Here is a 16,923-nt window from a genome sequence, read left to right as displayed (position 1 = left end):
CCAGCTAACTACAGATACAACTTAACCAGCTGTCCGCACTTCCCCCACCATGCCTTCCAACCAGGACGAACTGTATCTCTTAAACCAGGATCCAAAATAAACCCTTCCCTTAAGTCACTTCCTTCATGTAGTTTGCCACAGCAGTAAGTTTTCAATGACCCCTACCTAGAGAGTTCCAAGACTAAGACCAAACAGGCATGTGGGTTCCTGGCAAGGGAGAGATCTTCTCAAGGGTTTGTGTTCAAATGAAGCTTCAAATAGTGAGTTTGACGGGGCTGGAGAGATGGGTCAGCTGTTAAGAGCACTGCTCTTCCAGAGAGCCTGGATTTGATTCACAGCACACACATGGTGGCCTACAACCATCCGCAATTTAACTCCAGTTGCAGGGGATCTTACATCTCTACTTCAGGCATAAGCATACATGCAGGGAAAACGCACATGCAGTTAAAAATAAATCTTAACACACACACACACACACACACACACACACACACACGAGAGGTTGAACCGTGGGGTAGGGTAACTGTGGAAGGGTGGTGAACTGGTGTTCTCTGTAGATGCATCTGTATTAAATACACTGCAGACAGCTGACCTTGGGTGACAGCACACTATGATCGTAGAGAGATGGGAAATTGCAAGGCAAGGGGCTGACTTATCTCGGGTCATCTGAAGACCTTTAGTAGCCACTTAACCTTTGTAACTGATCTGACGGTCTCCTGAACTATGACATAAACTGCTCTTCTTGGTATGTATTACAAGGAGGCCTCTGACCTCTACCAACCCTAAAGCTAACAGTATTGTAACATGACAGCTGTGGGAGAAAGATCCACTTTGTGCTAGCCCTCCTACCTGATGTCCCACCTTGGAATCTAGAAATGTACTGATGCGTAACTGTCCTTTGTTGTGTGACTATAAAGTTCATGTGACCTCACTACAGTGAAATACCTGTCACTCAAGGGAATGAAGCAATGGCCCCCGTCACACGACGAATAAACTGTGTTTGTTTCTATCAAAACAAGATCCCTGAATGTCAAATGTACTTTCTATTCTCTGGTGATTCTTTTTTTTTTTTCCCCTCTGATGATTCTTTAACTTTTTTTTTTATGAGCATTGGTGTTTTGCCTGCATGTATGCCTCTTTGAGAATGTCAGATCCTCTGGCATTGGAGTTACAGAGGTTATGAGCTGTCATGTGAGTGCTGGGAATTGAACCTGGGTCCTCTGGAAGAGTAACCAGTGCTCCCAACTGCTGAGCCATCTCTCCTTTTTTTTTTTTTTTTTTTTTTTTTTTAATGAAGAAAGAGAATCTCAAGATCAAACAAACAAAGCTGGGGATGGCGGTTCACACCCATAATTTCAATATTTGGGACACTGGGGCAGAAGACCTGCCATAGGTTCGAAGGCAACCTGGGCTACACAGTGAGTATGTAGCCTTGGCCACATAGTAAGATCCTATTCCAAAAAAAAAAAAAAAACAAGACCATTAAAAAATTAAACATTATGTGAATCTTATTTTTGTTTGTTTGTTTAGATGGGGTTTCTCTGTGTAGCCCTGGCTGTCCTGGAACTCGTTCTGTAGACCAGGCTGGCCTCAAACGCAGAGATCTGTCTCTGCCTCTTCCCCCCACTCTCCCCACCCCAAGTGCTAGAATTAAAGGCATGTGACACTGTGTCTATCTAAACATCTGTGAATGTAAGTAATTAGAATTGACATGTTAAATCTATTTTCATCTATGTATAAGAATGCTTGCCTGCATGTGCCTGGTGGGCTTGGAGTCAGAAGAGAGCACCATTTCCTTTGAAACTGGAGTTACAGACAGCTGTGAGCCGCTGTGGGAACTGGGAACTGAAACTGAGTCAGCCAGTCAGGACAGCCAGTGCTCTAACCACTGAGTCACTTCTCCAGCCCCATTTGTGTGTGTGTGTGTGTGTGTGTGTGTGTGTGTGTGTGTGTGTGTGTGTGTGTGTGTGTGAGTAAAATGAAAGAAATGCCTTATAGATGGAGACAAAGGGCGATTTGAATCCTACCTTGTCCCACACTCCACTCCGTTTGGGACTATACTTGAGACCAGAGAGAGCGTGAGGTTAGTGACTGTTCTCCCAGGCCTCTCTCTGGATGACTTTGGTCTAATGTCCCGTACCAGAAGGACACTCTTATTTGGAGGCATCCTCGTCTCTGGAAGCCTTCCTTAGGTTCTAGTAACAGGCAACCTTTCTCCACTCTGTGGGTGAGAGCCACTATTCCTGCTTGAGCCTCTTACCCTCCTGGAGGTTCCTCCACACCCACGCAAATGACCTCCGGTTAAACAACTGTCATTATTCCTACTTACTTGCCTGTGCCTTCATTTCCTGCTTGTTCTCCGGACAACTCATCTGGGAAGTTTGCCAAAAGAAATTTCCCTGGACATTTTTCTTGCTCTTTACCTCCACTCCTTTCCCTTCTTGCCCCACCCTCATCTTCTCTCCCAGTCCTTCCCTCCCTTCTCCCTCCTCATCTCTTTCTTCTCTCTGACTCTGTCTCTGTCTTTGTCTCTGTGTGTGTGTGTCTGTCTGTCTGTCTGTCTCTGTCTCTCTCTGTCTCTCTGTCTCTCCCCCTCTCTCCTCCTTTTTGAACATCCACTCATGGAGCCAAGCCTGGCCTTGAACTGATCCTCTCCCTCTATTTCCCAGGAAATGGGGTCACAGGTGTACTCTACCATCCCTGACATTTATAAGGGGGTGGGAATCCAATACAGGGCACAGAGGGGTTGGGTGATGGTTGCTAGTCCAGCATGTGAGAGGCATTAAATTCAATCCTCAGTACTTCCAAACAATCTAAAGAAGGAAAGCAAACAAAATTGGCACCAGACTTGATGAATCCCTGAGCAGGTAAAACCAGTTAGTCTTCCGGCTGCCTAAGTGATCTCAACCTTTTGTGATTTGCAAACAGGGCACACACCTTCAGTCTCAGCATTCAGAAGGAGGGGCAGGTACATCTCTGTGAGTTCAAGGCCAGCCTGGTGTACAGAGTGAGTTCCAGGACAGCCAGGGCTGCACAGAGAAACTGTTCTGAAAAAACAAAAACAAAGCAAAACAATTTAAACAAACAAACAAACAAACAAAAAGGGCAGAAGCAGATACTGTGCCTCATATATATAGCCCTGGCACTCTGGAAGTCTGAAGCAGGAGAATTGCTATGAGTTTGAGGGCAGTCTGGGTTACATGGTGAGTCTGAGGCCAGCATGATCAATTTAGCAATGTTCCTGGTCAGTTTGAGTTACAAAGTAAGATTCTGTCTCTAGGAGATAAAATAGACAGATGTAAGTGTACCTTAAATATGATTTTAAATTAAAAATAAAAATAATAAAGTTTACCAGTAATGAAGCAATAGTTCTTAGTTCTAACATGCTGTTCTCAGTGCACGGCCAATGTTCTTTATAAAAGTTCTTCCCAGCCCTCCCCCTCCAGAGCATCCTCTTCCCTTTTGTTCAGTCACATGACTGACTGTACATCATCATTTTTTTAGGCTGTCAGATTCTGAAATAAACATTTAGAAACCATCTGATTTACAAGGGTTTCCCAATCCTGGGAGGCAGGAAGATGACAAATTCAAAACCAGCTTTACTTGAAGAGGTAATTCAAAGTCAGGTGTGCCTGTGTGAGACCTTGCCTCAAAAAGCCAAAACAAGGGCTGGGGAGACAGCTCAGGAGAGCATCTGAGTTCAATCCCTGGAACTCAAGTAAAAAAACCAAACCCAGGGATATTGGGTCACTCTGTAACCCCAGCATCTGGGAGGCTGAGACAGGAGGACCCCTATTACTAGCTGGCCAGTCAGTCTAGCCTAATTCATAAGCTCCAGGCCAATGAAGAGATCCTGTCTCAAAAAACAAGGTGGGGTCTGGAGAGATGGCACAGCAGTTATTTATCCGTGTGTGTGTGTGTGTGTGTGTGTGTGTGTGTGTGTGTGTGTGTGTGTGTGCATGTGTACATATATGTGCAGATGTGTGTGCTGTACATGCATGTAGAGGCCAGAAAAAGATGCTGGGAGTTTTCCTCTATGAACCCTTTGGGGCAGCCCCGACTCCTTACCTTGGGGCTTATGTTCTAGGACAGGCTAAAAGGCAGCCAGTCCTGGGAATCCTCCTGCTTCTGCCTCCCTGGCAGATACCTTGAGCACATGCTTGTAGTTGCAGTGTTTAAGGAAGTTGCAAGAACACTGCAAGTTCAAGGCCAGCATGAGAAAAATCTCTCTCTCTCTCTCTCTCTCTCTCTCTCACTCTCTCTCTCTCTCTCTCTCTCACTCTCTCTCTCTCTCACACACACACACAATCTTACACATGCAATCTCATATACACATACACACATACACACAATCTCTCATACAATACACACACAATCAACACATAAACACACAATCTCTCACATATGTATACAATCTCTCTCTCTCATACACACACACACACACACACACACAGAGAGAGAGAGAGAGAGAGAGAGAGAGAGAGAGAGAGAGAGAGAGTGTGTTTTAGAGAGAGAGATAACTATGCTGGTTACTTTCTTGTTGCTATGGAAATACCTGATAGGGCTCAGCAGATAAAGCCACCTTGGTGCCAAGGCTGACATCATGGAGGCACATATAATGGAGGGAAAGGTTGTCCTCTGACCTTCATGCACAAACAAAACTAATGAATGCAATTAAAAAAAATTTAAAGACCTGGTAAAAAATAATTTAGGAAAGAGGAATGCATTTGGGTTCAGCGTTTGAGGTACGACGGCAGGAGGGAAGGTAGCTGGTCACGTCACACCCACAGTCGGGACACAGGGTGAGGAACCCTTGTGCTTGATTCATTTTCTGCTTTTTTTTTAATATTTATTAATTTTTTATGTGAGTACACCATCACTGTCTTCAGACACACCAGAAGAGGGCACCAGATCCCATTACAGATGGTTGTGAGCCACCATGTGGTTGCTGGGATTTGAACTCAGGACCTTTGGAAGAGCAGTCAGTGCTCTTAACCGCTGAGCCATCTCTCCAGCCCCATTTTCTGCTTTTGTATTTGGTTCAGAACACCAGCTCATAGGATGGAATACCACATTTGGGGTAAATCCCCATCTCCATCAAGGAATCTAGATGATCCCTCACGCCTGCCTGCCCAAGTGCTTACTCGTCTGGATCAGGTCAAGACAAGAGTTTTAACCGGCACCCTGTGCAAGGCAGCAGCTTTCAGGATGCCGTTCTCTTCTGCCACTGTGGGTTCAGAGGTCAGCTCAGGCATCTGGCTTAGTGGCAAGCACCTTTTCCTTCTGAGCCACCTTGCCATCTCAGGGTTCCTAGATCTGCAGGAGGAAGTCTGTGTTGACTGTCACCTTTGATTGGGCAGAGGTCATGACCTAGCTCCGTAGAGAAACAGAGATGGAAACAACCTGGGTGGCTTTAGATGGGGGTTTTGAGAAAGACCTCTTGTGGTGTTCTCACTCCTTTTTCTTTCTCTTTCTCCCTTCCTCCCTCCCTCCCTCCCTCCCTCCCTCCCTTCCTTCCTTCCTTCCTTCCTTCCTTCCTTCCTTCCTTCCTTCCTCCCCTCTGCCAAGACACTAGTTATGTCAGATAGGAGTTGCTCTGTCGCTGTAATAGCCAACCTCCCATAAATCTGAAGACTACAAAGGGACGTTGTCTAAGGTGTGGGAAGCCCCAGTACATGAGTGTCAGCGAGGATTTGACATGCTGGTGTCTGAGGTGTGAGGGTGTGGGGGTGCAAAGGAAACAGATTGGGAGATACGGGGAGCAAAGTGCTCAGGAAGGAATGAGGAATTTTCTTACCTTCGGTGGGAGAAACGCCCTCTGGAGCCTGCACCTGCTCAGTCATTTGAAAGCCCTCAAGTACTTTCATTTTTGTTTAAAAAACACACACAATTTGTTATAGCTTAAGTTTTTTTAAAAAGTTTCCTTTAATCAGATCCCTTTTAGGGATCCACTAGTCTGGAGGTCAGACAAAATTACACACACACATACATACTCACACACACACACTCACATACACACTCATGCACACACACATTCCACCCACATACATATATACACACACTCATACACGTGCATGTACACACTCACATACACACACATGCACATGCACACATGCACATACACACATACACACTTTCACTAATACTCATATTCACATATGATCATTTTTATAATACTGATCTTTTGAGGAAGTCAGTCTTACCATTATTCTCTTTTCTCAATTAAGTGCATAAGAAGTACATGATAGACGCTTCTTCAGATTTCAAGTAGAGGGGCTGGAGGGATGGCTCAGTGGTTAAGAGCACTGGATACTCTTTTGGAGGACCAGAGTTCAATTCCCAGTTCACAGTGGCTCCCATGTCTGTGACTCCAGTGCCGGGGATCCAACACCCGGTTCTGGTCTCTATGCCCATGGTGCACAAATCTATATTCAAGCAAACACTGATATACATAAAATAAAAATTAATAAAATCTAAAATATAATATGAATATTCAAGTAGATAAAATAACAATTCAAGCACATTCACACACATATGAATTGTGTATGTACACACATGTACACACACATATACACACTTTCCCACACACACTCACATATACACACAGAAACACACACAGGCACAGAAGTATTACATTTACTAAAATCAGTATAGAGAAGGTGAGCATGGCTCCCGTGCCCTACGATGATGTGCAATTTATGAAGTCATTGTTCCGTTGCTGTGAAGAGGCACCATGACCAAGGCGACTCAGAAGAAAGTATTTCATTGGGGGCTTGCTTACCATTTCAGAGAGTGAGCCCGTGATCATCATGGTGGGGAACATTGCACTGGGGCAATAGCGAGGACACATCTGATCCTAAGACAGAAGCAGAGAATCAGACTGGGCCACCCCAGGGATACACCTCCACCAACAAGACCACACCTCCTTATCCTTCCTAAAAGTCCCATGAAAGGAATGAGCCTGTGGGAGCCACCCTCATTCAAACCACCACATATGATGCTGCATATTGACATTAGCACTTGGAAGGCTAAGGCTAGCCTGGGCTACATATTAACATTCCCTCTTAGACGAAAACAAACAACAACAATAGGGCTAGAAAGAAGGGTCAGTGACTACGATCACTTGTTCAATCCCCAGGACCATCAAGCTCCAGGTTCAGTGAGAGACCCTGCCTCAAGGGGGCAAAGGTAATAGAACAGGTTATCCCATATCCTCCTCTGGCCTCTGCACATGGGCATGGAATACACTATTACACTATTACCTCCCTGCACAAAAGTAAATAACAACAAGAAACAAAGTAGGAAAGAAATAAAGAGGAAAATGGATTATGGAACATCTCCTTTGAGTTTATGGCAACACAATTCTGCAATTAAAATTTCAAATAGCCGGGTTGAGGATTTAGCTCAGTGGTAGAGCGCTTGCCTAGCAAATGCAAGGCCCTGGGTTCGATCCCCAGCTCCGGAAAAAAAAAATTTCAAATAGCCTAATTAATATTTTTGCAATTAGAAAAAAAAATAGTGAAGACCTGGCCATGCTGGCACATACCTGAGAGCCCAGCACCTGGGAGACTGGGTCAGGAAGAAGGGTACAAGTTTAAGGTCAGTCTGGCTTATAGAGTGAATTCCAGGCCACTTATAGCTAGCTATACAGCAAGGTCCTGTGTCTAAGACAGAAAAAGAAAAGAAAAAGTTGGAGTATTTAGTAGAAACATAAGAACACTCTTGTCACTGGCTTGGTTGGGTTTTGGTCTGTACTTTCTCGTTACAGAATCAGCAGTCTTTGAAAAGTGCTTCAAAACAGGCTGGAGAGAGATGGCCCAGTGGCTAAGTAGACTGCACTTGATGCTCTTTCTGAGGACCTGAGTTTGGTTTGCAGCACCGATACAGGGCAGCTCACAACTGCCTGCAACTCTAGGAAATCCGACGCCCTCTTCTGGGCTCCACAGGTAACTGCACTCACATGTGCACATGCCTATGCATACACACATAATTGAAATTAAATCTTTTAGAAAGATCTTTCAGGGCTGGAGAGATGGCTCAGTGGTTAAGAGCACTGACTGCTCTTCCAGAGGTCCTGAGTTCGATTCCCAGCAACCACATGGTAGCTCACAACCATCTGTAATGAGATCTGATGCCCTCTTCTGGTGTGTCTGAAGGCAGCTACAGTGGACTTATATATAATAAATAAATGTTTAAAAAAATCTTTCAAGGGTTGGGGATTTAGTTCAGTGGCCCTGGGTTCGGTCCTCAGCTCCAAAAAAAAAAAAAATCTTTCAAGTAGAAATGAGTTTTAATCTAAGGGGAGGAGTTGGGGAGATTGAACAAAGCTATAAATTCAGTCCCACTCTTTTTTCTTTTCTTTTTTCGGAGCTGAGAACCGAACCCAGGGCTTTGTGCTTACTAGGCAAGTGCTCTACCACTGAGCTAAATCCCCAACCCCTCCAGTCCCACTCTTAACGGCCCAAGTCTGCTTGACATTGGCTACCCCAGGAAGCCAGTGTAACCCACCACTAAGTAACAGCATACTCACCCTTCCTCATGGTCAGAGAAGAGGCTTAGATACCAGTGAGTTTTATGGGGTTTTGTTTGTTTTGAGGCAAGGTTCTACCATGCATCTTAGGCTAACCTCAGATTCATGATCTTCCTGCCTCTGCCTCCTCAGTGCTTGGATTATTAACATTTGCTAGCATGGCAGGCAGCCACAGGCTCTAATCCTTCGATGAAGCAGAACTATCAAAGGTGGCTACTTCAGCCTTCCGAGAGTAGAGAGCAAGAACAAAACTCAAGAAAATGTGAGGACCATTGAGATGGCTCAGTGGGGTTGCACAAACTGACAGCTGATGTTTGATCCCTGGAGCCCACACAAAGGTGGAAGGACAGCAGTGACTCCACGAGGTTGTCCTCCAATTTCCATGCACATCTGTGGCATGTACACCTCCCTGACACGCACACATGCGCGTATCTGAGTCAAGCATGCCAGAGAATTCTCTAAGTAAAACCTCTGTGTTATACACACTCAGTTTTTAATCTCGAGCTCTTGGTTAAGGAGGGCATTCATTCCGTGAATGCCCTAGGCAATTCCAGATGGTTGGTCCTTGCATGAAAGACTGGTGAGTGGGGATTCCCACTTGCATTTCCTGTCAGAGCCACTTCTGAGCATCTTCAAGCATTGCAGGCAGCTTCGAGTTTTCTGGATGGTTTTAGCTTTCCTGACCTAGATTCTTGACCTCTTTGACACGTCTTAATCCTCGGCTTCTAACATGGCTTTGTTCTAGAACTGAAGCAGTTCTCTGGATGGATTTGTGAATCATACAGGACTATTGGAGTCAATCTGTAAAGAAGTTATTATTGTAAAGTAAAATGGCCTTCGTCCAGTTTAAATGATGTATGTGTGTGTATATGTGTGTGCACGTGTGTTCACATGTGCACACGCGCGTGTGTATGTGTGTGTGTGTCCATGTGTGTGTAGAGGTCAGAAGGTGACCTCATGTGCCTTGCATCTTGTTTGAGACCAAGTCTGTTGCTCACCACGACATATCACAGACTACTTGGGGATGAACTTGGGGGATTCTCTCTGTCTCTGGGTCCGTCTCACTCATGAAGCGCTGGGATTCTCATCAGGAGCTACCACCCTGAAAAGACAAGACACAGCTGGAGGGATGGCTTCGTCACAGACGGCTCAAGTTGCTCTCATGGAGGAGGATCTAGGTTCTGTTCCTGGCACCACATGGGCCCTCAGTCACCTGCAATCACAGCAAGCCAAATAAATGCTCATGTCTAAAAGATAAAACAATTTTTTTTTCTTTTTCTTTTTTTTCGGAGCTGAGGACCGAACCCAGGGCCTTGCACTTGCTAGGCAAGTGCTCTATCACTGAGCTAAATCCCCAACCCCCAAGATAAAACAATCTTAAAACATTAATTAAGGTCTTAGCTAGCCAGGCTCTTGCTAATTTGCACAGGTTGGCCTCAAACTTAAGAGCCCTTTGCCTCAGACATCCAAGTGGCTTGATTTACAGGCTTACACCACCAGGCTCAGGGACTCAAATCATTCATTTCCTTCAGTGCCACCGTCTTGACATCAGCGCAAACCATTTCCCTCCTGTATCACTGCAGAACCTCTCACAGATTCTTTCCTTCTTCAGTCTGTGCTTAAAGCAGCTGCCCGAGAAGTCCAGCTGAAGATATGTCAGGGGCTAGAGAGGCGGCTCAGTCAACAGTTCTTGTCTCATCTTGCAGAGGCTTTAGGATTTAGTCTTTTCCCAGCACTCACCTGGCAGCTCACAACTTCTGCATGCATCGGGTGCTAGTGTGGGAGCAGTGTGCTCATAGCACAGGCAAAACACTCACACTCAAGATAAATATAATGTATATTTATATTATGTACTATTAATATTTTTTAATCTAAAACCAAAGCCAGATGTGGTGGTCCATACCTTTAATCCCAGCACATGGGAGGCAGAGGCAGAAGATTCTCTGAGTTCAAGGCTAGCCTGGTCTAAAAGGTGGATTCCAGGACAACCAGAGAAACCCCTCTGGAAAAAACAAAAATGAGGGCTGGAGAGGTGGTTCTGTGGTTAAGAGCACTGGCTGTTCTTCCAAAGGACCCACATGGCTGCTCATGACTCTGTAACGCCAGTTCCAGGGGATCTGACACCTTTATACAGACATATATGTAGGCAAAACACCAATGCACATAAAAAAATAAAATAAAAAGGTATCATAAAAAATGTAACCAACTTAAAAAAGAAAAACCAAAACTGAAAAAAACAACAAACAGACAAACCAACAAATCCAAAACCAGGCTTGGTGAGATGGCTCAGTGGGTAAAAGTGTGTCTGAGTTTTATCCCCAGAACCCACTTGATAGATTCTCTTTTGACTTCCTCCGAGTGTGCTGTGTCACACCCTTGCAAATACTCATACAAACAAGCAACAACAGAGTTAAAGAAAAACAAAAAAGAATAATCGCGGGGCTGGAGAGAGAGCTCAGCAGTTAAGAACACTTGTTGCTGGCTTAGAGAACCACGCTTGGTTCCCAGCACCTTCGTGACAGCTTGCAAGCATCTGTACTTCCAGTTCCACGGCATCGAGCGCTCTCTTCTGGCCTCTGTAGGTATTGCATGCTCTTGGCGCACATGGAGGCAAACAATCAAACACATAAAAATAAGTAAATCTTAAACAAACGAGGTGCACACCTTTAATGTCTCCGTACTTTAGATGCAGAGGCCAGTGTTTCTCGGTCAAAAGGAGAAGAAAGGAAGGGAGGAAGGGAGGGTCATCTTGACCTGATGGTGTATGTAATCCCAGCCTGGGGACAAAAGCAGGAGGACTGTGAGTTCCAGACCAGTCTGGGTTATGTAATGAGACCCGTCTCACAAAGACAAGATGAAGGAAGCCACACAGACACAAAAGAGAAATCAAAACTGAACCATAGCGACAAAGACATACCATGTCTCCATAGCAACAAAGACATGTCTCTCCTTTCTGCTTCAAACCCTCCCTGCAGGTGACTGATCACAGCCTTTAACTCCAGCTTCAGGGGCTCCAATGCCTTCCTCTGGCCCCTCTGGATACCTCCACACGGGACACACAAAAACCAAAATCTTCAGAGGTAGATAATGCTCTCAGAAGCAACAGGTTATTAGAGGAAAACGCCATCTGCAGGTGTTTTCCATAGAGGCCCCCAGAAGCCTAATATGTTACCGCCATTGCTGCGGGACTGGATCTAGGGCCTCTGTGCTGGGCACCTGCTCCCTCTGAGCTGTTCCCAGCTCTCTCTGCATAAACGTGATCTCAAGATCCTCTCAGACTGCAGCTTTGCACTTGTGGGACTATATCTTTCATCTGTGAAAGTAGCACAAGCTAATAAAAACTTAATCTTAATAATTAGGTGAACATTAAAATGTTTTATGAGGTTGCTGTAAAAAAAATGTGGCCAAGTTTTGCATAGCTTGTGGCATAATCTTTCAGAAGAGTAATATCCAAGGTCTAAGGAAAACAAGAGGGGGGGCTGGGGATTTAGCTCAGTGGTAGAGCGCTTGCCTAGGAAGCACAAGGCCCTGGGTTCGGTCCCCAGCTCCGAAAAAAAAAAAAAAAAGACCAAAAAAAAAAAAAAAAAAGGAAAACAAGAGGGGGGCTGGGGATTTAGCTCAGTGGTAGAGCGCTTACCTAGGAAGCGCAAGGCCCTGGGTTCGGTCCCCAGCTCCGAAAAAAAGAACCAAAAAAAAAAAAATAATAATAATAATAAAATAAAATAAATAAATAAAACAACAATAATCACATGGTGGCTCACAGCCATCTTTCATGGGATCTAACGCCCTCTTCTGGTGTGTTTGAAGACAGTGACAGTTACTCTATACAAAATTAAAAATAAAACAAAACCAAACAAACAGAAGCCCACAAGCTGATACATACATAAACAAAGTGAGCGAGTAAATAGACAATAAACAGGAAGAGCTAAGGATGTGGTCTGAGGCAAGTCAGTTTTTTTTTTTCTTTTTTCTTTTTTTCGGAGCTGGGGATCGAACCCAGGGCTTTGCGCTTGCTAGGCAAGTGCTCTACCGCTGAGCTAAATCCCCAAACCTGGCAAGTCAGTTTTGAAATCAGTTTTCTCCAGTGGAGTGTCACTGGGTCTATCACCCACACTCCAGGAAGACCTCATGCCAAAAAGAAAACAAACTCAATGGTATTTTGGTGAACTTTTTGCTTAGTTTTTGGTTGGTTTAGGCCTTTTTTGTGTTACTGGTCTTTTGCCAGTTTGTTTTGAATTTTGTTTTTTGTAGGAAATTTTTATTTCTTGATTTCTGGTGGTTTGGGGATTTTGTTGTTGAGTATAGCTTTTGTTGCTGCTGCTGTTGTTGAGAGAGAGACAAGAGAGAGAGAGAAAGAGAGAGGGAGAGAATATACATATATGTGTGTGTGTGTGTGTGTGTGTGTGTGTGTGTGTGTGTGTGTGTGTTTGTATGTATATTTGGGTGGGGAGGAGAAAACATGATCAAAATATACCCTATGAAAAAAATTTAATTAAAAAAGAAAAAGCAGCAAGATCTGGTGGTGCAAGACCACCCCTTACCTCCATCCCCACTCCCACCTCCCAATACAGGGTTTTACTGTGTAGCTCTGGCTGTCCTAGAACTCACTCTGTAGTCTGGGTTGGCCTAGAACTCACAGAGATCTGCCTGCCTCTGTCTCCTGAGTGTTAGGATTAAAGGTGCAAGCTACCATCCCATCTGGTCCACACTTTTAATCCTGGTTCTTGTTCTCTTTGAGATCAGTCTGGTACACAGTAAGGTCCAGGCCAATCAGAGCTACAAAGTGAGCCCCCATCCAAAAATAAGATGGGCTGTGGGGGTGGGTGAGGGTGGGAGACAGGCAAGATGACTCAGCGGGTGAAGGTTCTTGCTGTCAAGGGAGAGGCCCAGAGGTTGAGTCCCTGAATCCACGTGGTGAAAGGAGAGAGCTGACTCTCACAGATTGTCCTCTGACCACTGCGGGCACTCTGGGGGCATGTGTGCATAGCACCCCAACACACAAAGTAAAAAGGGACATTAAAAAAAAAAAAAAAAAAAAGCCGGGGGCTGGAGAGATGGCTCAGTGGTTAAGAGCACTCACTGACTGCTCTTCCAGAGGTCCTGAGTTCAATTCCCAGCAACCACATGGTGGCTCACAACCATCTGTAATGGGATCTGATGCCCTCTTCTGGTGTGTCTGAAGACAGCAATACTGTACTCACACATAAAAAAAAAATCTTAAAAAAAAAAAAAGCCAGAGCGTGATAATTAAGACATTTTTAATTATTTATTTTTATTTTATGTGCATTAGTGTTGTGCCTGCACGTGTGTCTATGTGAAGGCGTTGGATCTCCTGGAACTGCTTTACACAGCGGTGGAATGTAATTCCAGCTTGTGGGAAACAGAGGCAGGCTTGCTCGAAGGTCAAGGCCAATCTGAACTACACAGTACACTGAGAACAGTCTGTGCTACGCTGTGACACCCTGTCTCCAGAGCAAAGCAAAATGTTTTGTTTTGTTTTGTTTTGTTTTGTTTTGTTTTGTTTTGTTTTGTTTTGTTTTTGGTTCTTTTTTTTCGGAGCTGGGGACCAAACCCAGGGCCTTGTGCTTCCTAGGCAAGCGCTCTACCACTGAGCTAAATCCCCAACCCCGCAAAATATGTTTTAAAAAATCTTAAATAAATAAAAGAATGTCTCTCCCCACCACCTTTTATTTTTTTAAGGGTTTATTTATTTATTTCATGTATGTGAGTACACTGTAGAGTGAGTACACTGTAGCTGTCTTCAGACACACCAGAAGAGGGCACCGGATCCCATTACAGATGGTTGTGAGCCACCATGCGGTTGCTGGGAATTGAACTCAGGACCTCTGGAAGAGCAGTCGGTGCTCTTAACCACTGAGACATCTCTCCAGTCCCTTGGCTTCAGATTTGTAAACTTCAGGGATATTGACACAGTCGGGTGACCTTGAACATTATGGGAAGCTCAGTGTGTATCTGGTCTTTACTTACTAGATGACCGCATTGATGCTTACAGAATGTCCTTAAATTTTGCCTGAGACTGGTTGGATTGGGGACTTCTGGGCAAGAGAGAACTCTTGGATTCATTAGAAATCACCAGGCCTGGAAAGGGGGGCAATGGCTAGCTATACCAAATTTCACCACAAGAGGTCTCCCTAGACCTCATTATGATTTGAATCAGCCCTACATTGGGTTGTGGTAACTAACAAATTGTTATCAGTTGGTGATCTGAACGCTTCTGTTTTTCTTCTTTTAAAAAGTTAAACCTGGTCGGGCGTGGCGGCCCACACCTTTAATCCCATACACTCAGGAGGTAGAGGCAGGTGGAGAGTTCCAGGGCAGCCAGTGCTACACAGAGAAAACTTGTCTTAAAAAACCAAAAAGTTATATGTGCGTGTGTGTGTGTCTGTGTGTCCGTGTGTCAGTCTACGTGTGTCTGTCTGTGTGTCTGTATGTATCTGTGTGTCCGTGTGTCTGTGTATGTCTGTCTGTGTGTGTACGTAACTACACTGGAGAAAGCTGACAAACTATAACCTGATATCTTAGGTGGGATGCCAGTAAGAAGAAGAAAAACACTATGTAAAATCTCAGCAAATAGGAATTATTAGATTTAAAATGTACTGATTGGTGCCTTCACTATAACAAAGGTTAAACTGGGAAACTGGGGGCTGGTGATGGGGGAGGTGGCACGTGCCTTTAATCCCAGCAGAGCCAGGTGGGTTTCTGAGAATTTGAGGTCAGCCTGGTCTACATGGTGAGTTCCAGGCTAGCCAGGGCTACACAGTGAGACCTAGTTTCCCGAAACAAAACAACAAAAGCCAGAAGCACAGTTCCACATTAGGCTTGAGATGTTAATTTACTCACTAGAAATGTCCTCACTGTGGCTAATGATCCTCACCCAGCTTACTTACTGGGTTATTTATGAGGGTGAGATGAAAGTGTGTGTATGAGATGTCCCCAAACCCATAACGTGATCACTGCATCAGGGATACGCTCTGCTTCTGTGGCTTCTGGTGAACCTTTCTGTGAGTTGCTACATGGGGTACATGGAGGCAGGTGGGGATGGTTCAGAGCAGAGAGCAGAGAAGAGAAATGGTGCCAGCTCCAGGTTCCTCTTCTGAACAGAAGATCTTGAGTTAAGCTGGGTGTGGTGGCTCGTGTCTATAATCCCAGTATTCGGAAAGCCAAGGTAGGAGACTGCCTCAAGTTTGCAGCCAGTATGGGCTATTGTGTGAGACCCTGTATCAAAGCACGGACCATGGCCCAAGCAGGAGGGCTGGAGGTTCAATCCCCAGCACAGTGTAAAAGCTGAGCCTCTGGCCTCAGCAATGCGGGCACAGGAGGGGGATCACTGGATCCACCAGCTAGATCGGCCAGCCAGTGAGCTCTGGGTTCAGTGAGAGACCCTGTCTGAAAATGAAGTGGAGAGGAAGAAATCAGACATTGATCTCTGGCCTCTACATGCATACACACATACATGAATGTGCACACAAATACACACAATAACTCTAGATCTTCAGGCTGGAGTACAGACAGGTTAGTGTTAGTATTAGCATATATAGCATACAGGAGGCCCTAGGGTCAGTCCCTAACCCAGGCCAGGGTTGAGGTAAGACAGAGACAGAAAGACAGATGGACAGACATACACAAAGGGGGAGAGAGAGAGAGAGAGAGAGAGAGAGAGAGAGAGAGAGAGAGAGAGAATGCTCCTGCTAGCCCTGGTGCTTGTGTCCTGGTGGTATAGGCCAGGCCTCCTGCAACCCCATCTAGTAAAGAAGCTACAGAAAGTTCAAGGGCAGCCTTGACTCTGGCAATAAAAAAAGAGATCTGGTGTGGCCAGGCATGGTGGCAATGTATCTACTGCCAGCACTTTGTGAGTCCGATGCCAGCTTAGTCTACCTAGTGTGTTACACGCCTGCCAGGGCTACATAGGAAGACCTTGTCCCAGATATGTAGATACAGATATTGATACATGATATAGATTAGATATAGATGTAGGTAGAGCACTCTGTGGCTCACTCCTTGCCTAGCAAGACCCCAGGTTCAGCTCTCAATATGAGGGACAGGTAGAGGAGTATTGTGGATCTCAAGTCCACAGTCTCACCAGTGGGTGTACTTATAATTGACATGGCTATTCATTCATTCATTCATCCATTCTATTTTATTTAGTGGGTTCAGATGTAGGCAAGTACCATGGCACACAAGAGGACAACTTGTGGGAGTGGGTTCTTTCCTTCCACCATGTGGGCCCTGGTGACCAAACTTCGGATTTTAGGCTTGGCTGCAAGCACCTTCCCCTACTCAGCCATGTTGGCGCCCCATCACTTGGGGAACTTTTAAAGCCACTTATGTCTAGGCTCCACCTCAGACTAATTAAATCAGAATTGTCTTGGTAT

At 45.1% G+C, this 16,923-nt stretch overlaps 1 protein-coding gene across 1 annotated transcript in view; it reads left to right on the top strand.

Annotated features, from left to right (window-relative positions):
• Gdpd1 (glycerophosphodiester phosphodiesterase domain containing 1) overlaps positions 1-12,379 on the top strand; it is a 62,428-nt gene extending 50,049 nt beyond the window's left edge. Inside the window, exon 12 of the transcript XR_010055185.1 lies at positions 7,769-12,379. The gene's annotated coding sequence lies outside the window, so the exon portion shown is untranslated. The remainder of the gene's footprint in view (positions 1-7,768) is intronic.
• The last annotated feature ends 4,544 nt before the right edge of the window (positions 12,380-16,923 follow it).

The sequence above is a fragment of the Rattus norvegicus genome, chromosome 10, assembly GCF_036323735.1.
Source record: "Rattus norvegicus strain BN/NHsdMcwi chromosome 10, GRCr8, whole genome shotgun sequence".
Lineage (NCBI taxonomy): Eukaryota > Metazoa > Chordata > Mammalia > Rodentia > Muridae > Rattus > Rattus norvegicus.
This window is presented reverse-complemented; position numbering and strand designations above follow the sequence as displayed.